The sequence below is a fragment of the Leucopleurus acutus genome (genome assembly GCF_964270905.1).
Source record: "Leucopleurus acutus genome assembly, chromosome: 11".
Lineage (NCBI taxonomy): Eukaryota > Metazoa > Chordata > Mammalia > Artiodactyla > Delphinidae > Leucopleurus > Leucopleurus acutus.
The window spans coordinates 30,837,983-30,862,370 of record NC_139152.1 but is presented as its reverse complement, the minus strand read 5'-3'; the positions used below and the strand labels follow the sequence as shown (position 1 = coordinate 30,862,370).

Sequence of the window (24,388 nt, the reverse complement as noted above, 5' to 3'; positions counted from 1 at the left end):
AAAGTAAGTTCAGAGACCAAATATTATATTTTGATTTGTTCTGAAGTGGCCATCTGCCCATATGAAAAAGATACTGCAACAGTTTGGCAGACAGTTTAAAGAGCCAAAATAACTACTCTGTGCGGGTCAGGTTCACAGGCATCTGGGTGTTGACTTGGAAAGCACAAAAAGTAATAATCACAGCATGTGGTACTTTACCGAGTAGCCAGCCAAAAGTGTCTGTCTAAATAGGCAAAAATTTTAGCTGTCATAAGACTCCTTTGAGGAAACTTTATAAATACCTATCAAATTTCAAATATCAGTGGCCAACATTTTTAAAAACACCATAAAGATCTAATAAAATGTTATAGAAAAGTTATAATAATCCTGAGGTACCCATAATTTATATCCTGGCACATTTAAAAATGTTCCTTTTGTTTAAAAATGGGCTTCAAAGATATCAATAGTTTTATTTGTATATTTTATAAATATTTGTGTGTTAGTCAATAGTCTGATTTTTAATTGTTTAAAGCAAATCCAATGCCACAAAGAGCTACTTTAGTCATGCCTTGCAGGAGTTCAAGGGGAATACCCTCTATCTTCACCCCTCTGCCCCTCCCCTACCTTCAAGTCTTCTCCTCACAGGTCTCTGCCTGGGAACTGTGGACCTTTGCTGCTCCTTTTCTTGGAAGAGTGGCTGTTGAAAGGAGTTAAATATGGCTCTTGGGTAGTAAGTAAGTCTGGGTTGGAGGGCCATGAAGAAGGGTCAGCAAGAGGACAATCTCCCTTGGCGTCCGGAACTTGTAGAATAGCCTGCAATAGAGTGGACCACGAGCTGAGCTCCTTGAAGTGAGAGCTACAGGCTGGCAGGGAGAAGGGTGACCCCAGTGTCAACCAAGAAAAGTTAGATATGGTTGCACTTCAGAGAGCTCACCAACCAGGTGATGGTCACCAATAACAGCAGGAGGATTTTCCCAGTGCTGAAATTGAGTATGTCTGGCCTGGACCCGAACACCATGTGTTGTTTTATCTTGGATTTTGTGATGGAGAGCAACCACTTCTGGAGGTGTGTGAACAGAGAGTGGGTGCCTGGGGGGTCAGTCCAATTCATATGTGCATATTGAACTCCTTACATAAATAAAAACTCTAAATTCATATAGTATGAGTTGAGGGTCTACAGGGGATGACTACCAGCCACGGCATTCTCAAGACTCGATGCATATCTGTCAAGGCTTACCAGAAAGAGATTACAGCTCTTAAAACTAAATAAAACTGATTTGCAAGGGCTTGCTGTGATGCAAAAAGAAGCAGGGATCACAAAGATAAGATGGAAGAACCCAGAGACAAACAGCAACCTGGGTATTACTAATGGAAGTAGCTTATCCCTGGACTCAGTTCCTTCTTCTTGCTGTCAACCCCCATCCTCAGTTTGGAGGTCCTGTCTCACTTTTCTCCACCCATGGCTGTGAAAAATGCTCTATGCTGAGGAACCACAGTTCACACATCCCTGTCCCTGTCCTCAAAGCTGTGCCTAGGACTCCTCCCCACTTGGACAAGCTCATACTTAGCCCATACACTCATTGGAAAAATTCTCCAACCTATTCTGACAATTCATTTGCAAGTTGTCCATGATCTGATCCCATGAACTTAGCCCAGCCTCAGCATGTGTGTACATACTATCATGTTACTCCTGAGCACAACAGGACTGCATCAGTACCCCAACCTGTGGTCAGCTAGCAGAGCACCTTCACACCAGGGTCTCAGACAGTATAGCTACCTAATGGGCTGGGAGTCCAGACCTTCCCAGTGAACACTATCTTACCCAAATAATCTCAGGTCCCTTCTCCTCAGGATTCTCACTCTATAAGAACCATGTCGTGGCCACAGATATTCCTGACAGCCAATATCACACCTTGGCCTCATAACCTCATGGATATCCCTGTCACCACCTTCCATGTAAACCAAAGCCTTTTCTTAAAATATACACTATTTTTTTTTATGTCTACCAGTTTTACTCAGGATTTGATCTAGGTACAAAATGACAGTCTCATAGGTCAAGAAAGAAAAAAAAATCTTATTAACTTCACTTTAAAATATGAAAAGGAATATATGTCCTGTTGTTCATCGAAAAAATAACCCCACCCATCATCTGCAACACAAGTGTAGTCCTATGTTGTGTTTATATGCTACAGATGAATTTAAGTATGGAAACAAAACTCAGTTGGACTGTTAAATCACCATTACTTGATCATAATAAAATTTTGTTTACTAAGATCCAGAAACTTATTTTTTTGTGTCTCTTACAGAATATAGAAGATTTGACACACTAGAATTAATAAACTCAACTCGTCTTATTTAGTGAAATAAAAAGCATACTTTCAATTGCATTCCTTGTTTCTTCAGAGTAGTTTTCAGGTCCCTTTTGTGACAGCTATCATACTTATAGTTAAGCTGTTAGGGACAAAATAATAAATTCATAGTTGAGGACAACAGACTTTAACTGCAATGGAAATTTCACTGTTCTGCCCAATAGAATGTGTTTATTTTGAGCATACGTAATTGCCTCTTGTATTGTTAAACATACAATGGCAATATTTTTCTTCTGAAAAAAATAGCCAAAGACAATGAGCAAAACATTTTCTGCAAAATAAAGGCAATATGCAAAAAAAAAAAAAAAGAAAAGAAACAACAACAGCAAAAAACGAAATACAGTTCTAAAAAGATCTAGTGAGAGGATTCAGTACTAGAAATTAGTGACAAACATAATCCACTAAAATTTTCAAAATTTACATAGCTCAAATCCTCATCTTTTGCTAACTTACTGTGCATCTAGAAATATTTATTTTGGAAAATATTGAGCAAACTTCTTTTGCCCAGAATGAAAAACTTTAAAGTTTAAGATGGATTACACAAAAGAACACATGCTTTCCTTTCCAAAGGAGAGTGATTTTTTTTTTTTTTTTTTGGCGGTACGCAGGCCTCTCACTGTTGCAGCTTCTCCCGTTGTGGAGCACAGGCTCTGGACACGCAGGCTCAGCGGCCATGGCTCATGGGCCTAGCCACTCCGCGGCATGTGGGATCTTCCTGGACTGTGGCACGAACCCATGTTGCCTGCATCGGCAGGCAGACTCTCAACCACTGTGCCACCAGGGAAGCCCTAAAGGAAAGTGATCTTAAGAGCTTATAATTACTTAGTAAAGGTTTTCTGAAGATCAATGCTTTTTAAATGCCCCTTTTTTGGTAATCTCTAAATTAATTGGAAGCATGTAAAATTGTTCTAAATTAATGATAAAAAATCAACTTCATATTTTTTAACTGGCTCTTTAAGTTTTATATTAACAAATTGTAGTTCATGATATACCTTAAAATATTGTGATAAAGTATCCAGATTAAGTTCATCCAAAGAAGAGATAATGCATTTCTACATTTGTTTGTGATAATTGGAACAAAGACTGTATTAAACTAAATAATGATACTTTGACAGTGTAAAGATGCAAATGTACATGAAAGTAATATTTTTCCAACGGTGAGAAGATGTATTTTATACTAGACCTGACTTAAGTCTTTTGCACAGGATATTTCTTTGTCTGGAAATGGCTTTCCCCACATAATCGCCTGGCTTACTCCTTCAATTTCATTCCTCACAGAGGCCACACCTGACCACTCCACATCAACTGCCCCAATGTACTATGAAAACTCTTGGTCTGTTAGCTTTTTTTCATAACACGAATTTTTATCTACTATGTTTATTCTTTTATTTTCCAAATATTTTATTGATTGCCCCCCTTGCCCCTGTCAGAATTCAAGTTCCTCAAGTGTAAGAACTCAAGTTTTTCTTGCCAGTTGATCAGTCCCCAAGACCTAGAATCATTTTTGGAAAATAGGAGCCCAGTACATATGTGTCAAAAAAACACTCAATGACTCAGGAGGAATTTCAGGAAAACTTTTGTTGTCATAATCACATAAAAATACATAATGTCTATAAAACAGCAATAACTAATTAGATGGGAAGAACAGGCTGGAATGAGAAAGGAATAATGAGGCAAAAATGGGTTTAGGTGAGATTAAAAAATACTGCTAAGAAAGTAAAAAACAAAATCTAAAAATTACAGCCACACTAGAGGCCCTAAGACAACAAGAAACATTAATATGATTATAAATGTCACAGCAATAATCCTTTTTTTGGTTAAATTCCTGTATCAAAAGCAAAAGTATAAAGTCTGAGTTTTAAAGATGCAATAACTACATGTACACAGAGAGAAACAAATTACCCAAATGTTTGATAAAAATGTTAAAAAAAAATTATATACAAAAACTATTTAAAAAGTGATGAAGAATGAAAGAAATGTCAATTGATATTTACAAATATACCAGTCTAAATTAGGGATATGATTAGTCTGAAACCATTGAGTGTTAGAAAAAAATGATAAGAAGGTAAAAAAGAAGTTAACAAGAAATCAATGATAGTATGAAAAAGGAAAAAATTTCAACATAACAAGAAGATAATAGAAAAAGGAAATTGAGGTCATTTAACTACTAAACTGTAGACTGTTCTTTCTATATAACTATGTTCTCACTCTATCCACTTTCTGTCTCCTATTTTTCCCACATACTTTGGACATTTTAAAATAAATTGCAACACACTTGAAAACAGATAAATTATAAGGGTTTACATCACATTTTCTTACCACAATGTTATAAAACTAGTAATTATAACAAAATGTGATAAAATATTTTGAAGTTAAAACACACATTTCTGAAAGTTTGTGTAAATAGGAAAATAAAAGCTGAGTTTTTAGATTTCTTATAAATATCAAAGTAAATTATGTACCTCAAAACTCAAGCACAAGGGAGGAGTCAAGATGGCAGTGTGGGAACACACAGAGTTAGCTTCTCCCCACAACTAGGGTGCCTGTCAGCCACTGGTAGGGGACTCTGACCCCCAAGGAGACAGGAGGAACCTCAGAGTGAACGAGTAGGATGTAGGCAGACTGATGGCGGAGAAGTGGAGCCCAGACAGCATTGGCGTCCCTTGGGCTGGGGAGCTTGCTGAGTTCCCAAGCCAATTCCCCCTCCCCTCAAAGCCCCATCCAGGCTGCCTGGGTCCTGGGGACATAGGAGGGAGGCTGGGGAGATCAGGAGTGGCAGAAAGGAGGGGCCATCCACGAGGATCAGGAGAGGAGCAGAGGGTGATTACCCTACTCACTTGGGCACAGGGAGCCTGCTGAGCTCCCAGGCTGGTCCCCTGCCCTCCAAGGCCCCCTTTTCCCCCTACCATATTGGTCCTGGGGACATAGGAGAGAGGCCTGGGAGATCAGAGAGGCAGGCAGGAGGGACCCTCCCAGACCCCAGACCAGAGGAGCAGGAGAGGAGAGGAGGGCATTTGCTTTGCCCCTGCTGGGCTCCCAGGTGAGGTCCCCTACCTTCTGAGACCAGGGGTGGGTGGCATGCCTGGGTTCCTACTGTTCCTTGAGTATAAGCCCCATCCCCCACAGCCCTCAGGACATTTTCCAGCCTTGTGGGTCCTGAGCATCGGCCCCATACACCACCCAAACCTCACCCTTGCTTAGGTCTCGCTCTCCACAGCCAAGGCCTTCCCTCCCTCACCTTTTTTTTTCCTTTTCCCTCCTCCTCTTTTTTACTATAGGGTACTGATGTACACTCCAGTTGTTGATTCATATATCTTTTTATTTTTACATTCTTTCTAATAAGTCTGTAAGTTTCCTAGTCTAATTTTATTTTTACTTTGTTACTCTTCTTTTTTTTTCTCTTTTTTTTGCTGCCCCACATGGCTTGTGGGATCTTGATTCATGACCTTGGGGTCGGACGGAAGCTCTTGCAATGGGAGCTCCGAGTCTGAACCACTGGACTAACATAGAACCTCAGACTCCAGGGAATATTCTTCAGAGTGAGGTCTCCCAGAGGTCCTCATCTCAGCACAAAGACCATCTCTACTCAATAGTCTACAAACTCTAGTGTTGGAAGCCTTGGGCCAAACAACCAGTAAAACAGGAACACAACCTACTCATTAAAAAAAAAAATGAGATGGCAAAAAAATATGTCACAGTTGAAGGAGCAAGGTAAAAACCTACAAGACCAAGTAAATGAAAAGGAAATAGGCAATCTACCTGAAAAAGAATTCAGAGTAATGATAGCAAAGATGATTCAGAATCTCAGAAATAGAATGGAAGCACGGATTGAGAAAATACAAGAAGTGTTTAACAAAGACCTAGAAGAACTAAAGAACAAACAGAGATGAACAACACAATAACTGAAATGAAAAATACACTAGAAGGAATCAGTAAAAGAATAGCGGAAGCAGAAGAACGAATAAGTGAGCTGGAAGGCAAAATGGTGGAAATAACTGCTGAGGAGAAAAATAAAGAAAAAAAGAATGAAAAGAATTGAATACAATCTCAGAGGCCACTGGGACAATACTAAATGCACCAACATTCAAATTATAGGCGTCCCAGAAGAAGAAGAGAAAAACAAATGGTCTGAGAAAATATTTGAAGAGATTATAGTGGAAAACTTCCTTAACATGGGAAAGGAAAGAGTCACCCAAATCCGGGAAGCACAGAGAGTCCCAATACAGGATAAAACCTAGGAAAAATACACCAGTACACATATTCATCAAATTAACAAAAATTAAATGCAAAGAAAAATATTAAAAACAGCAAAAGAAAAACAAAAAAATAATATACAAAGAAATTCCCATAAGGGTATCAGCTGATTTTTCAGTGGAAACCCTGCAAGCTAGAAGGGAGTGGCAGGATATACTTAAAGTGATGAAAGAAAAAAACCTACAACCAAGATTACTGTACCCAGCAAGGATTTAATTCAGGTTTGATGGAGAAGTCAAAAACTTTTCAGACAAACCAAAGCTAAGAGAATTCAGCACCATGAAAACAGTTTACAACAAATGCTAAAGAAACTTCCCTAAGCAGGAAACACAAAGAGAAGAAAAAGACCCACAAAAACAAACCAAAAACAATTAAGAAAATGGTAATAGGAACATACATATCGATAATAACCTTGAAAGTAAATAAACTAAATGCCGCAACCAAAGGACACAGATTGGCTGAATGGATACAAAAAAAGACCCATATATATGCTGTCTACAAGAGACCCAATTCAGTCCTAGGGACACATACAGACTGAAAGTGAAGGGATGGAAATAGATATTCCATGTAAATGGAAATCAAAAGAAAGCTGGAGTAGCAATACTTGTATCAGATAAAATAGACTTTAAAATAAAGACTTTTACAAGAGATAAGGAGGGACATTACATAATAATCAAAGGATCAGTCCAAAAAGAAGATATAACAATTATAAATGTTTATGCACCCAACATAGGAGCACTTCAATACATAAGGCAAATGCTAACAACCATGAAAGGAAAAATCGACAGTAACAAAAGAATAGTAGGGGACTTTAACACCTCACTTACACCAATGGACAGATTATCAAGACAGAAAATTAATAAGGAAACACAAACTTTAAATGACATAATAGACCACATAGATCTAATTGATATTTATAGAACATTCCACCCAAGAGTGATGGAATACACTTTATTCTCAAGTACTCATGGAACATTCTCCAGGATAGATCACATCTTGGGTCACAAATCAAGCCTCGGTAAATTTAAGAAAATTGAAACCTATTAAGCATTTTTTCTGACCACAACACTATGAGATTGGAAATCAATTACAGGAAAAAACCTGTAAAAAACACAAAAAAACATGGAAGTTAAACAGTGCACTCCTAAATAACCAAGAGATCACTGAAGAAATCAAAGAAGAAATAAAAAATACATAGAAACAAATGACAATGAAAACACAATGACCCAAAACCTATGCATCACAGCAAAAGCAGTTCTAAGAGGGAAGTTTACAGCAATTCAATCTCACCTCAAGAAACAAGAAAAATCTCACATAAACAATCTAATGTTACTTTTAAGACAACTAAAGAAAGAAGAGCAAAGAAAACCCAAAGTCAGAGGAAGGAAAGAAATCATAAAGATCAGAGCAGAAATAAATGAAATAGAAATGAAGAAAACAATAGCAAAGATCAATAAAACTAAAAGCTGGTTCTTTGAGAAGATAAACAAAATTGATAAACCCTTAGACAGAATCATCAAGAAAAAGAAGGAGAGGACACAAATCAATAAAATTAGAAATGAAAAAGGAGAAATCACAACAGACACTGCAGAAATACAAAGGATTATAAGAGACTACTACAAACAACCATATGCCAATAAAATGGACAACCATGAAGAAATGGACAAATTCTTTGAAAGGTACAATTTTCCAAGACTGAACCAGGAAGAATTAGAAAATATGAACAGACCTATCACAAGTAATGAAATTGAAACCATAATTAAAAATCTTCCAACAAAAAAATGTCCAGGACAAGATGGCTTCTCACGCGAATTCTATCAAACATTTAGAGAAGAGCACATTTAGAGAAGAGCAAACACCAATCCTTCTCAAACTCTTCTAAAAAATTGCTGAGGGAGAAACACTCTCAAATTCATTATACAAAGCCACCAGCACCCTGATACCAAAACCAGAAAAAGGTATCACAAAAAATGAAAACTACAGGCCAATATCACTGATGAACAGAGATGTAAAAATCCTGAACAAAACACTAGCAAACAGAATCCAACAGCACATTAAAAGGATCACACACCATGATCAAGTGGAATTTATCCCAGGGATGCAAGGATTCTTCAATATATGCAAATCAATCAATGTGATACACCACATTAACAATTTAAGGAATAAAAACAATATGATCATCTCAGTAGATGCAGAAAAAACTTCTGACAAAATTCAACACCAATTTATTATAAAAACCCTCAAGAAAGTGGGCATAGAGGGAACCTACCTCAACATAATAAAGTCCATATATGACAAACCCACAGCAAGCATCATACTCAATGGTGAAAAACTGAAAGCATTTCCACTAAGATCAAGAACAAGAGAAGGATGTCCACTCTCGCCACTCTTATTCAACATAGTTTTGGAAGTCTTAGCCATGGCAATCAGAGAAAAAAAAGAAATAAAAGGAATACAAATTGGAAAAATAAGGATTAAAACCGTCACTATTTGCTGATGACATGATGCTATACATAGAAAATCCTAAAGATACCACCAGGAAACTACTAGAACTAATCAATGAGTTTGATAAAGTTGCAGGATACAAAATTAATGCACAGAAATCTCTGGCATTCCTACACACCACCAACAAAAAATCAGAAAGAGAAATTAAGGAAACACTCCCATTTACCATTGCAGCAAAAAGAATAAAATACCTAGGAATAAACCTGCCTAAGGAGGCAAAAGACTTGTACTCAGAAAACTATAAAACACTGATGAAAGAAACCAAAGATGACAAAATACAGATGGAGAAATATACCATGTTCTTGGATTGGAAGAATCAATATTGTGAAAATGACTATATAGCCTAAAGCAATCTACAGATTCAGTGTAATCCCTATCAAACTACCAATGGCATTCTTCACAGAAATGGAACAAAAAATCTTACAATTCATATGGAAACACAAAAGATCCTGAATAGCCAAAGCAATCTTGAGAAAAAAAAATGGAGTTGGAGGAATTAGCCTCCCCGACTTCAAACTATACCACAAAGCTACAGTAATCAAGACAGCAAGGTACTGGAACAAAAACAAATATAGATCAATGGTACAGGACAGAATGACCAGAGATAAATCCATGCACATATGGACACCTGTTTTATGACAAAGGAGGCAAGAACATACAATGGAGAAAAGACACCCTCTTCAAAAAGTGGTGCTGGGAAAACTGGAGAACTACATGTAAAAGAATGAAATTAGAACACTACCTAACACCATACACAAAAATAAACTCCAAATGGATTAATGACTTAAATGTAAGACCAGACACTATAAAACTTTTGGAGGAAAACATAGGAAAAACACTCTGACATAAACCACAGGAAGAACTTTTTTGACCCACCTCCTAGAGTAACAGAAATAAAAACAAAAATAAACAAATGGGACTTAATTAAACTTAAAAGCTCTTGCACAACAAAGGAAACCATAAACAAGACAAAAAGACAACCCTCTGAATGGGAGAAAATATTTGCAAATAAAACAACAGACAAAGGATTAATCTCCAAAATATACAAATAGCTCATGCAGCTCAATATCAAACAAACAAACAATTCAGTTAAAAAGTGGGCAGAAGACCTAAATAGACATTTCACCAAGGAAGACATACAGTTGGCCAAAAGGCACATGAAAAGATGCTCAACATCACTAATTATTAGAGAAATGCAAATCAAAACTACAATGAGGTATCACCTCACGCCAGTCAGAATGGCCATTATCAAAAATCTAGAAACAATAAATGCTGGAAAGGGTGTGGTGAAAAGGGAGCCCTCCTGCACTGTTGGTGGGAATGTAAATTGATCCAACCACTATGGAAAACAGTATGGAGGGTCCTTAAAGAACTAAAAAAAGAACTACCATATGACCTAGCAATCCCACTACTGGGCATATACTCTGAGAGAACCATAATTCAAAAAGAGACATGCACCCCAATGTTCATTGCAGCACTATTTACAATAACCAGGACATGGAACCAACCTAAGTGTCCATCGACAGAGGAATGGATAAAGAAGATGTGGCACATATATACAATGGAATATTACTCAGCCATAAAAAGGAACTAAACTGAGTTATTTGTAGTGAGGTGGGTGGACCTAGATTCTGTCATACAGAGTGAAGTATGTCACCATATGTTAATGCATATATATGGAATCTAAAAAAAATGGTACTGATGAACCTAGTTGCAGGGCAGGAATAAAGAGGTAGACATAGAAAATGGACTTGATGACATGGGGTGGGAGGGGGAAGCTGGGACAAAGTGAGAGTAGCATTGACGTATATACACTCCCGAATGTAAAATAGTTGGCTGGTGGGAAGAAGCAGCATAGCACAGGGAGATCAGCTCGGTGCTTTGAGGTGACCTAGAAGGGTGGGATAGGGAGGATGGGAGGGAGGCTTAAGAGGGAGGGGATATGGGGACATGTGTATGCATATGGCTGATTTGCTTTGTTGTGCAACAGAAACTAACATGGTATTTTGAAGGAATTATACTCCAATAGAGATGTACTAAAAAAAATGGTATCAATAGAAAAAAAAAACCTCAAGCATAAGGACAGTTTGAAAAACTGCAGTATTTACAAAAGCTGAAGATACACAGTTCCAAAGATAATCAGCTCCACTCCTATATATATACCTAAACCCAACAGGAGTGCATTCATAAGTTCACTGAAAGGCATGCACTAGAATATTCATTATAGCATTATTTGTAAGCCCAAACTGGGTGCTACCCACATAAATATCCACTCATAGGAGAAGCCGTAAAAATTGTGGAATACTCACACAATGGGAATTGATCGTCTATAATGTGCATAATGCATAATTTATCAATACTAAGTACAAAAGAAGACAGGACGAATCTCTGGTTTTAGAAGTCATGAGAGCAGTTAAGTGGAACAATTTTTACTGAGATGAGAATGTGCTAGGTTATTGGTATTCTGTTTTTGATCTGAGTCTGACTAAGCAGGTATCTTCTGACATGTGAAATCAATCCATTGAGCTGAACTCTTTTGATGTGGTTACTAGTCTTTACTGATACTATGTTCAATAAACACTTAAAAGTACATAGAAATTAAAAATATCATTCCCATGATATTTTTATTTAATTCATTAAAATAAGTAGAAACACATTTTAATCATGACATGCTTTTCAAAACAAAAGAAAAAAAAAAAAAAGACCCCTAACTTTCAAAGACTTTTATGATCACTCAAGAAAGCAAAATTACAGAGACAAAGAAGCATCAGGAAATCAGTAAGGAAAAATAAATGACAAATTTTAAAAAATGATTTAAACATCAGGAAGTGTTATTTATACTGGTTCTGTGGGCTCCATGACTATGAATTCTTCTGTGAAGTGGATGAAGACTCCATCCAGGGCAAATTTAATCTCAGTCAACTCAATGAGCAGGTGCCTCACTATAGACAAGCTCTAGACATGATCTTGGACCTGGAGCCTGATGAAGAGCTGGAAGACAACCCCAACCAGAGAACCCTGATTAAGCAGTCAGCCAAGATGCTGTATGGGTTCACCCGGACCACCTATATCCTCACCACCTTTCCAACATCTGGCACCACCCAGATGTTGGAAAAGTACCAGCAGGGAGAGTTCGGCTACTGCCCCACGTGCACTGTGAGAACAAGCCAATGCTTTCCAATAGCCTTTCTGACACCCCAGGTGAGGCCCTGGTGAAGCTCTACTGCACCAAGTGCATGGACAATTCCACACCTAAGACACCATCGAGGCAGCACCCCACAGAAGGCCCCTACTTGGGTACCAGTTTCCCTCACATTGCTCTTCATGGTGCATGCTGAATGCCGGCCCAAGCAGCCCACTAACCAGTTTATGTCCAAAGTGTACAGTTGCAAGATCCATCCACTGTCCTACCAGGTGCAGTTCCAAGCTGCCAGCAACTTAGAGTCTGTCAAGACCGTTCACTTATTCCCAACCCTACCTGTCACTCTGTCTTTGACAGTTCCAGTCCTCCCCTGCCACCTTTAAGGAAATCTCTATGGTTTATATTTTAAATTAGAAGAGTCATTATTGTGGTGTGAATATGAAATAAAGTAGAAAAAAGGCAAAAATAAACATTTACTCAAAATTTATATAAAATCTTGCCAGATCTCTTCAGGAAAAATATTTTAGAGCTTGATGACTCCTAATATAAATGTTGTAAAATCATAAGGTATTTTTAAAATAATTCTATGGTAATTTATTTAATTACTAAATAAAATTCATTATTTATATTAAGATACATTAGCATCATTGATTAATGTATGAGAAGAATACTGAATAGTACCATAATAATGAAGAAATTTTTAAAAAGATCTACAAGAACTACCATGTTGAAAGGTACAAAAATCACAGGTCTTTAGAAAAGAAATTTTCATATACCTAAAATCAACTAATTCTCATATTATTTAAATAGTTCTGGGCTATAAGTTGAAATGGACTTTGCTGTGTCAAACCACAGACTGACTCGCATTATTTTAAAAAAAGCAAATCTCAAATATCACTAGTAAATAGCAATTAAATCTTAAGAGAGAATATATTGTTATACTTGGTAAAATAAATTCAATGTTTAATAAAATTCAAAGAAAGCATAAGTACCAACAGACGTATCTAAACATGACAAGAATGTGTATCTCAATCCACCTATATTTCAAAATGTTCTGGAAATTAATTTAATAGATTTATAATTATAAATGTGAAAAGAAGCTAAAATTTAGGTATATGATCTAGCAACTACTATAATGTACTATAAAACCTTTTATTTTTCCCTTGGAATAGAGAGTCAAGTCAAAAATAATGAATAATCCAATGAAATCAGAGTGTATACAAAATTTATGAACATCAGTGGGGAGAGATTGGATGACACATTAAATTGAGAACTGGCTAATTATGTCAAGTTGGGTTGATATAAAACATCTCTTAGTTGGAGAACTGAAATTCCAATCCCATCTCAGTGGAAAAAATCAAGATGCCTATTTGGAGAGTGTTCTTAGCCATCAAAATCTAGTTAGGCTAATTCAATGACTAATGATAACACCATACTTCTATGTGAGTGACAACAAATATAGACATTGTAATATTCATATTCTTCTCAGTATATTATTTTGTTAAGCACTGCATGTTGTTCTAGTTTTTTTTTTTCATATTATAAGTGTTAGTTTTTGTTAACTTGATCTTTCTACACCTATCTATCCTTGAGGTGCTTGGATTTATCCTGTAGATACTGTGTGGAATCATGTTAGCCACCTCAGGGTCAGATATTATGAAACATTTTTGTAATCCACAATGGAGACTTTGTAACAAGCTACAGCAGTGGGGAGAAGCAATTTATTTAAGTATAAGGTATAAATGGGGCAGCAAAATAATAACATTAAAATTCAAACAAGACCCTTTCAAATAGGCATATTTGTTGAAAATATTTAATCTAAGAGGCAAGTAGACAGATGAGTAAGGACAAGGAGCAGAAAACTATGGTGTCTTGGAAAACCATATCCATGTGAAAACTGAATACTGTCAGCACCAAGTTCTTTCATGTAGTCTTGAATTCAACTGTAATTGAAGCACAGATCATAAATGAGAAAGGTTTTTCAATCTGACACCCTTAGAGGAAAAAAGTGACAAATGTAATTTTCAGATTGCAAAGCATTAGTTTATCATTGCACTTTGTTGTGAAGATATAGAGCAAAGTTGGAGAATATTTATATACCACATCCTAATGACACATGGAATAAGAAAGTTGAGCTCATCATTCTGAAACTTAATATCTCTTTTGTTTACTAAAAAAAGCAAAAAGCAAAACTGTGATAATCGATATTTTTCACTTATATCTAGGTATAGTTATACTAAGCATGGTGTTTGTAATAAGAAGCTGCTGTTGCTCAAATGGATATTTCAACATATTTTTCTTGTCTACTCAAATTTATAATCTATGTTAGACAGAATATTTAGCTTACCAACTTACTCTAATTATCCACACGTGTACCCCAGTTACCATGTTTTTTTTTGTTTGTTTGTTTGTTTTTTGTTTTTTTTTGCTGTACACGGGCCTCTCACTGTTGTGGCCTCTCCCGTTGCGGAGCACAGGCTCCGGACGCGCAGGCTCAGCGGCCATGGCTCACGTGCCCAGCCACTCCGCGGCATGTGGGATCTTCGCGGACCGGGGCACGAACCCGTGTCCCCTGCATCCGCAGGCGGACTCTCAACCACTGCGCCACCAGGGAAGCCCACCATGTTTTAATTAATGTGAACATTATATAAATTATATAAATCATCTTGAATTATGAAAAACTTTTAAAACTATCTTTCTAGCATATTGTTAAGATAAAATTAAAATTTTATTTACAGTCAATTCACTTAAAAACATTTTATCTGAAGCTTTTGGGTGGAAAGAAAAAGCGTTTACCGTTACCTGTACCCTCAGAAGGATTGACTGAGTCTCTTAGTATCAAATAACATATACATAAAGTATGAGATAACTTGTTTCTTAATCATATGCATTAGGAAGTATATACTGCCTTGCTAAATAAGGGTTTGAAAACTCTTATTCTGATGCTTTCTAGTTTCATAATCTTGAGAAAAGATACGTAATCTGTATTAAACTCAATTTATTAATCTGTGACGTTGACAAACATTGAGTGACTCCTCATAGATTAATTGAAGAGATTAAATAACATAAGCCACATAAAGTATACTACTATACATAGAAAATGATCAAAGTGTATTGACTATTACTGATACTAATTTAATGTAAGTGTATTTGGTAATTCCACCCAAACAATCTCTCTATAGTGCTCCTGGCTTCTGGGATATTATGGAGCTATTTTCACTAAAGATGGGAGATGATTTCACTTCAAATACAGCATATTTCTTTCAAACATATCTTCGATCCTGTTTCTATTTAGCATCCTTTGAAGTACAAATAAATTTCCAAAGGGAGCCAACCCTCTTTTGCTGAATGTTGTAAACAGATTTTTTTTCTTATTTATTTATTTATTTTTTGTAAACAGATTTTAATCTCAGTACCTGACAGGACAACACAGCTCTTCTCTTCAGCACACCATGTATTTGTCACTCTACTCAGTGTATCCAGTTTTCTGTGCACTGTAGATCAGTAGCTGTATCTCCATCTCCAGGCATATTTATTTCTGTACTTTTTGTATCACCAAATAATCCTAAGTATGCATTGATTGTTTCCTGAATTTTATATTTCAAAGGCACTAGTTATTGATTGGACAGCTCCAGAAACCTAGATTTGTGCCCTTGTCTCCAGTCCCCATTCAGGGACAGCTAGAGCAGTGGCCCATATGCATTCTTCTCAAAAGCCTAATTGCTTCAGGTGACTATCCCTACTATTTTCTGAAACCTCTGAGACTGAATTCAGAGAGTTGAATTCCATTATTTTTTGACATGTTCTAACTACATTCATGGAAGGAAACTTGTACACATTTTCAATTTTAAAAATTACCTAAAATAGTAAGACTTTAACTCCCCCTGGATGCCATGCCTCACAATCATGGTTGTTTCTTTGGGACATCAGTCTGGGCAGGAATCTCCTCCTCCTTCTTTGTCAGGAGGTGAAGTCATATCTTTGTGCTTGCATTTGTTCAGTTTCTCCACACTAAGTTTGGAAAGGCTGTTTTGATTATTTTACAATCCTGACATTCAATTGTGATCATGACTAACTTATTGCAACAAAAACTATTAAGAATCCAGGAATAAATCATCATCTTTCTGTTCTCAGAAGGACAAAGCATGCCACACTTGAAAGGAAAATTGTTTTTAGTAGACCTATTCAATTTTTCTGAAAGGATGCAATTCACATGTAGACTACAAACACACATTGTACATATTTTACTGCATTGTGTAAGGAAACAAAAACACAGGTAAATAAAAGTAAAATTTCCTTCTGAGTTTTGCAATTCACTAAAATAGCACTATAAAATTTCTGTGTAAAAGAAGATAATAGGTCTGTTGTTGGTTTCAAAACAGTTCTAGTAGGGTAAAAGTATCTTGAACTGTCAACAAATGTGGCATCCATCTTATCTATTAATGGTCTTGGGAAGACCGTTTTCAGAATGCAAAAGTTTAAAACTGAAATTCACTTCATGGGGTTAGAGCTTTTAATGGACTGTCACTGATAAGGAAATGATGGAGAGCACAATGTTTCTGCAATCTCATTAGCTGGATGTATTGTGTGAAGTTGACTTTCCCAATCTCCAGAATACGAACATATACTACCAGTGAGGAGAGAAGAAAAGCAATTCAAAGTTCTATATTTAACTTTTATTCTTTTGAATACAGCATTAAAATAACAATTTCCACGGCATTGTATTTTCCTTAGTTCTTTAGTGGGCAATAAAAATAAATCTCATATTATTTTAGCATAATATCATCCTTCCAAAGGATATCTATTTTGAAATGACATCTCATGTGGTCAGAGAACTTCCCTTAGTTCATATAAAGTTGGCAACTACACTGTTTTCTTCATTAGAAAGAGACAAGATAATATATTCAATCATCAGTGTCACGGGGCATGCTTCATGAGTATTTGCTTAAAACTTTTAATGCTGTGCAAATGTGACATTTAAGAAATATTTATTTAGAGTAAGCCAAATAAATTTGTTGACTCATTCATGATGCCCATGGAATATGATTTTCTATTGATCATTTATATTAAAATGTCAATTTGTAAAACTAGATCTCAAAATGCAGGAATATCTGTATATGAATGCAAACTATGTCAATCATGTAGAATTGGTTGACAGGTACACAGATGTTTGGCATACTGCAGCTTAACTGACAAAATTTCCCTATAAAAATAATGGTTTTTCTCTTGTTAATGTAGCCTTTTCTTTCCAATTTAATGGAGAAAGTCTATGAATTAAGGCATTCAAATTTTTTTAATATTTATAATTTCAACTTAAATATATTTAGATAGAAATATATAATGAAAGCAAAACAAAGAAACACAATTTTAGTCCCGGTTCTGCCACCTTCTTATTTATTTATCCCAGGCAAATCACTCAGTCTCTCTGAGTTCCCATGTATTGATACTTTTGTGTCTAGTAACTAGATAATTGTCAAAGACACTTATAATTTTATGATAACTTTACAAAGACCAGAAACTGGGTAGAGTGATCTCAAAAATACATTAAATATGTGCAGCAGTGAATAAGAATTCTGTTTTCCTCTATGAAGATGGTTGCTACAAATGTGCAATGTTTCAGGTGGGAGAAAAATGTGTCTTCTGACATCTGCAGCAGTATTTCCATGTAAACCAGGAAAAAAGAATGACTTCAAAGGACATAATGATAACTAAGATGTATGGAACACTTTCTATCACTGATAGCTTTAAAGATTTCCTTACAAAATCCTCATAGTAAGCCTCTGAAGTTGATCCCAAAATGACCATTATTTTCTAGATGAGGAACCTGGGACTCAAGAAATTTGGGTAAGACACACAAGGTGAAGTAGCTAGCAACATCAGAACTGGATTCAGAATATGAGAGTCTGGCTATAGAGGTGATATAATTTAACCATGCTTACAGCAACAATTTTGAAAAAATATGAGAATTCGTTCAGAGATTTGGAAGAGATATGGAAAGAGACCATCTATTTTAGGCAAAAAATGTATTGAAAGCAATATCCCTTTGTTTCAAAAAATACCTGTATTGCTGTAATTTAAAAATAACCTTTTAAATACTCTTCCCCTTTATCAACTGAGAACAATTATTTGATTATTGGGAAATATAGAAACAATCATATTAGCCAAATGATTAGAGTTGCTTGGTCTTCAACCAATGGCTTTTGGAAGGAAATACATTTTTCTCTTGATGCTCCTCAAGGAAAAATGGACATAAGAAATAATTGTCACTTAAATATTTTCTAAATGCTTTTAAGGACTTTGATTAAAATTGGGGAGGGGCAAGACCAAGGTCAAGTACATAATGCTTTTTCATTTAACAAGGAGGAACTTCCTGACTTATTTGATTCAGCTCATAAGGACTTTTTTTGGTTAACATCAATACTCAAAAATTTAGAGAGCTCACATTAAAATATGAATTTCTTTCTTTTCCACAAACACTGGAATATCTGCCAAACCTGGTTCTGAATTCCAATGTGGCAATGATCCATGGTTGCTGGGTAGCAGCTGCCACCTTTAGGCGGGCCATGCACTTTGCAATGCTTCCAACCACCCGGGGCCTGCTTCACTCAATTACATTTCCAATCTGGCATTAAAAAAAAGAATATTCAGTGCTTTACACTCTCCTTCTTAATGCCACCATTTAATACTTTTTTTTTCCTTCCCAATACTCATTAGGGTCTTGTGAAATGCCCTGAGTCCAAAGCAGTGAATAATTTTTGTTACCAGTGGAAAGAAGGATGGATTAATTTGATTAATTTCCTCTGAATGCTTTGAAGTAAGGCATCAAAGAATCACTGTTTACCTCTTGAAATGCTCAGATTTGATTCTATAGTAAAGAAAATGTGATTCAACTTTCATCCAAAGGACAATTGGAGAGCTTTGGAACTTTGTGCTTAAACAAAGACATATCATAGTCCATTTTATTCTTTTCTTAAAAGGTATGCATTTAGCATTAATATTATTTACCCCCTGGCATGTATCAGTAAAAATAGTTTCACTTTAATATGATTTTTAAGTGTAGATTTATAATTAAAATACATTTGCACTGTAAAAGAAGCTTTCGTCCAAGGAAAATAAAATTTGAAACTATTTTAACATACTCAAATTTGTGCTTTCAGAAAACTTCCCGAATTATTGCATTACAATTAGTTGCTATGAAATCATCTAGTCTTTGCTGTTCTGAAAAGAACCTTGCATAGTAGCCCTATAATTATTTGTGCATTATCTGAGTGAATTGAGAATAAAAATAATAAATTATATTAAGTTTATGAATTATAATTTGTATCATTTAGGGCATAATTTTGATTTTTCAGAATATAATTAGTACTTTGATTCTTTATATAGCTAAAAACTGAAAATGAGATAGAGTTGTGCCACCTTTACAATCCTTAGTATCTCTCTGTCTTTGTCTCTGTCTCTCTTGCTCTCACAAGCACAGAAAACACACACACAACTGCAATATCTTTTCTACTCAAAGTCTGAAAAATTATACTTACATGATGTTTTGAAACAACAAAAAAGAAAACTTAATGCTAAGGCATACTCTCAGAGATAGTCTGTGGTATATTCACACATACTGATGGTTAAAATGGAAAATATTTTTAAATGATACACAAGACAGCAATTTTCTATGAGCTTTGATAATGCATGACTTTTGCCTCTCAGTTCAACTTTATAGACACTATATTGAAGAATCTTAAAACCAGTTCAGATCACCTTTATGCATAGAACTGTTCATCATAGTTCTACAAAATGAAAACATGGAAACAGAATTTCAAAACTAGGAATTAGTAATTTTTTATTTCACAAAGTATATTATTCTAATTCTATTAAAGTAATATATAAGGAGTGTGTAAAAAAACAAAGTCCATCAAAAGTATTTCCTTTAATGTTAAATGACCAAAAAGTGCCAGACATTTCAAAATCCAGTTGTGTTTGCGTGTTGGTATGTATGAAAACTGACAAGTAGAATATAATATTTATATTAAAAATCAAGTAGGTGAACATAGCCAAGACTACTTTATTAAATAGAAAAAAATGGAATGACTTACATTATTGAATATAAACACATATCGTGTTGCCATCCTCTAAAATACAATTTTTGTACAATCTATACAATGTACATGTAGGATATATATACTCTGTAAAAGTTGCTTTTTAAATGCTTTTGAGAGCTGTGGTTTTCCCTATTTTATCCTATTCTGATTCCACATTTTTCCAATATTGACCTCATATTGCATTTGTAATCAGAAATTTTTAAATAATAAAGTTGGAGTGAGCCTTAGTGCATCCTGCAGGCAGTTTCCCAGCAAGTACTGTGGACCTCAGTTAAGCAACATCCCAATGGGTGTTCCAGCCACTTCCCTGCGAGTTCAGGACCCACTCCACCTACCCCAAATGTAGCTCCCCATGAATTTCCTCTACATATAGGAGGCAGTTCTCTGCTTGCTGGCATCCTCCTGTGGAACTTCAGTGAACTTCTCCACTATCTGCTGGGCTACAGCAATGTGCCACCAGGGGGTTCTGAGCCTCAGTTTGGGGTGGGGAGTGGTGTTTTGGGGGTGGGAGTGAGGGAGGAACTTTTGCACTGATATCACCCCTAAGAGTAGTGGCTGCTTTCTCTATTAGGTATTACTGCATTCTTTACTCCATTCACCTGTTACTAGGTATGAATTCTTTTGATAAACTGCACCCATTCCACGTACCGCATGGTTTATCTCCTGACTGAACCATGACTGAAAAATCAGCATTATTTACAGAAGAAGACAGATTGAAAGAATCCAACTGGTAAAATGTAAGGGTAATATTTATGTCAAATGTGAGACACAGGGTAACATGAAAAAACTGTAAATGAAACCTTCCTCATTTGAGAAGAGAGTGAAAAAAATGTGACTTTGGATCTAATGACTAAGCTTCTAAAGAGGAAGAAAAAAAATTATCTTACTAAACTAATTATACAAATCATTGCAACAGTTAGGCATAAAGGTAGTTTTTTCTTTTTTTGGGGGGGTATAGTTGATTTACAATATTGTGTCAGTTTAGTTTCAGGTATACAGCAAAGTGATTCAGTTATACATATACACATATCTACTATTTTTCATATTCTTTTCTCATATAGCTTATTAGAGAATACTGAGTAGAGTTCCCTGTGCAATACAGTAGGTCCTTGTTGATTATCCATTTTATATATAGTAGTGTGTATATGTTAATCTCTACCTTAAAGGCAGTTTTTGAATCTACTTTTTTTTAATGTTTGTCTTTTTTAACATCTTTACTAGAGTATAATTGTTTACAGTGTTGTGTTAGTTTCTGCTGTATAACAAAGTGAATCAGCTATATACATACATATATCCCCTCTTGCGTCTCCCTCCCAACCTCCTTATTCCACTTCTCTAGGTGGTCGCAAAGCACCAAGCTGATCTGCCTGTGCCATGCAGCTGCTTCACACTAGCTATCTATTTTACATTTGGTAGTGTATATATGTCAGTGCTACTCTCTCACTTCGTCCCAGTTTACCCTTCCCCCACACCATGTCCTCAAGACCATACTCTACGTCTGTGTCTTGATTCCTGGTCTGCCCCTAGGTTCATCAGAACCTTTTTTTTTTTTTAGATTTCATATATATGTGTTAGCATATGGTCCTTGTTTTTCTCTTTCTGACTTACTTCGCTCTGTATGACAGACTCTAGGTCCATCCACCTCACTACAAATAACTCAATTTTGTTTCTTTTTATGGCTGAGTAATATTCCATTGTAAATATGTGCCACATCTTTTTTATCCATTCATCTGTCTATGGACACTTAGGTTGCTTCCACGTCCTGGCTATTGTAAATAGTGCTGCAATGAACATTGTGGTACATGACTCTTTTTGAATTATGGTTTTCTCAGGGTATATGCCCAGTAGTGGGATTGCTGGGTCATATGATAGTTCTATTTTTAGCTTTTTAAGGAACCTCCACAGTGTTCTCCATAGTGGCTGTATCAATTCACATTCCCACCAACAGTGCAAGAGGGTTCCCTTTTCTCCACACCCTCGCCAGCATTTATTTGTTTGTAGATATTTTGACAATGGCCATTCTGACCAGGGTGGGGTGATACCTCACTGTAGTTTTGATTTGCATTTCTCTGATGATTAGTGATGTTGAGCATCCTTTCATGTGTTTGTTGGCAACCTGTATAACTTCTTTGGAGAAATGTTTGTTTAGGTCTTCTGCCCATTTTTGGATTCAGTTGTTTGTTTTTTTGATATTCAGCTACATGAGTTGCTTGTATATTTTGGAGATTAATCCTTTGTCAGTTGCTTCATTGGCATATATTTTCTCCCATTCTGAGGGTTGTCTTTTCATCTTGTTTATGGATTCCTTTGCTGTTCAAAAGCTTTGAAGTTTCATTAGGTCCCATTTGTTTAGTTTTGTTTTTATTTCCATTTCTCTAGGAGGTGGGTTAAAAAGGATCTTGCTGTGATTTATGTCATAGAGTGTTCTTCCTATGTTTTCCTTTAAGAGTTTTATAGTGCCTGGCCTTACATTTATGTCTTTAATCCATTTAGAGTTTATTTTTGTGTATGGTGTTTGGGAGTGTTCTAATTTCATTCTTTTACATGTAGCTGTCCAGTTTTCCCAGCACCACTTATTGAAGAGGCTCTCTTTTCTCCATTGCATATTCTTGCCTCCTTTATCAAAGATAAGGTGACCATAGGTGCGTGGTTTTGTCTCAGGGCTTTCTATCTTGTTCCATTGATCTATATTTCTGTTTTTGTGCCAGTACCATACTGTCTTCATTACTGCAGCTTTGTAGTATAGTCTGAAGTCAGGAAGCCTGATTCCTCCAGCTCCATTTATCTTTCTCAAGATTGCTTTTGCTATTCGGGGTCTTTTGTGTTTCTATACAAATTGTGAATTTTTTTCCTAGTTCTGTGAAGAATGCCATTGGTAGTTTCATAGGGATTGCATTGAATCTGTAGATTGCTTTGGATAGTATAGTCATTTTCACAATGTTGATTCTTCCAATCCAAGAACATGGTATATCTCTCCATCTGTTTGTATCATCTTTCTTTCATCAGTGTCTTATAGTTTTCTGCATACAGGTCCTTTGTCTCCTTAGGTAGCTTTATTCCTAGGTATTTTATTCTTTTTGTTGCAGTGGTAAATGGGAGTGTTTCCTTAATTTATCTCTCGATTTTTCATCATTAGTGTATAGGAATGCAAGAGATTTCTGTGCATTTATTTTATATCCTACTACTCTACCAAATTCATTGATTAGCTCTAGTAGTTTTCTGGTAGCATCTTTAGGATTCTCTATGCATAGTATCATGTCATCTGCAAATAGTGACAGCTTTACTTCTTCTTTTCCAATTTGGATTCCTTTTATTTCTTTTTTTTCTCTGATTGCTGTGGCTAAAACTTCTAAAACTATGTTGAATAATAGTGGTGAGAGTGGGCAACCTTGTCTTGTTCCTGATCTTAGTGGAAATGGTTTCAGTTTTTCACCATTGAGAATGATGTTGGCTGTGGGTTTTTCATACTTGGCCTTTATTATTTTGAGGTAGGTTCCCTCTATGCCCACTTTATGGAGATTTTTTATCATAAATAGGTGTTGAATTTTGTCAAAACCTTTGTCTGCATCTACTGAGATGATCATATGGTTTTTATTACTCAATTTAGTAACATGGTTTATCACATTGATTGATTTGTGTATATTGAAGAATCCTTGAATTCCTGGGATAAATCCCACGGGATGATGGTGTATGATACTTTTAATGTGCCGTTGGATTCTGTTTGCTAGTATTTTGTTGAAGATTTTTGCATCTATGTTCATCAGTGATATTGGCCTGTAGTTTTCTTTTTTTGTAACATCTTTGTCTGGTTTTGGTATCAGGGTGATGGTGGCCTCATAGAATCAGTTTGGGAGTGTTATTCCCTCTGCTATATTTTGGAAGAGTTTGAGAAGGATAGGTGTTAACTCTTCTCTAATTGTTTGGTAGAATTCATCTCTGTAGCCATCTGGTACTGAGATTTTGTTTGTTGGAAGATTTTAAATCACAGTTTCAATTTCAGTGCTTGTGATTTGTCTGTTTATATTTTCTATTTCTTCCTGGTT

The 24,388-nt window shown here is 35.9% G+C and overlaps 1 pseudogene across 1 annotated transcript; it reads left to right on the top strand.

Annotated features, from left to right (window-relative positions):
• The first annotated feature begins 923 nt into the window (after window positions 1–923).
• Window positions 924–12,632, top strand: LOC309968331 (casein kinase II subunit beta-like; annotated as a pseudogene). The gene is made up of 2 exons: window positions 924–1,045; window positions 11,933–12,632. The product of its transcript is annotated as a casein kinase II subunit beta-like (transcript).
• Window positions 12,633–24,388: the final 11,756 nt, after the last annotated feature.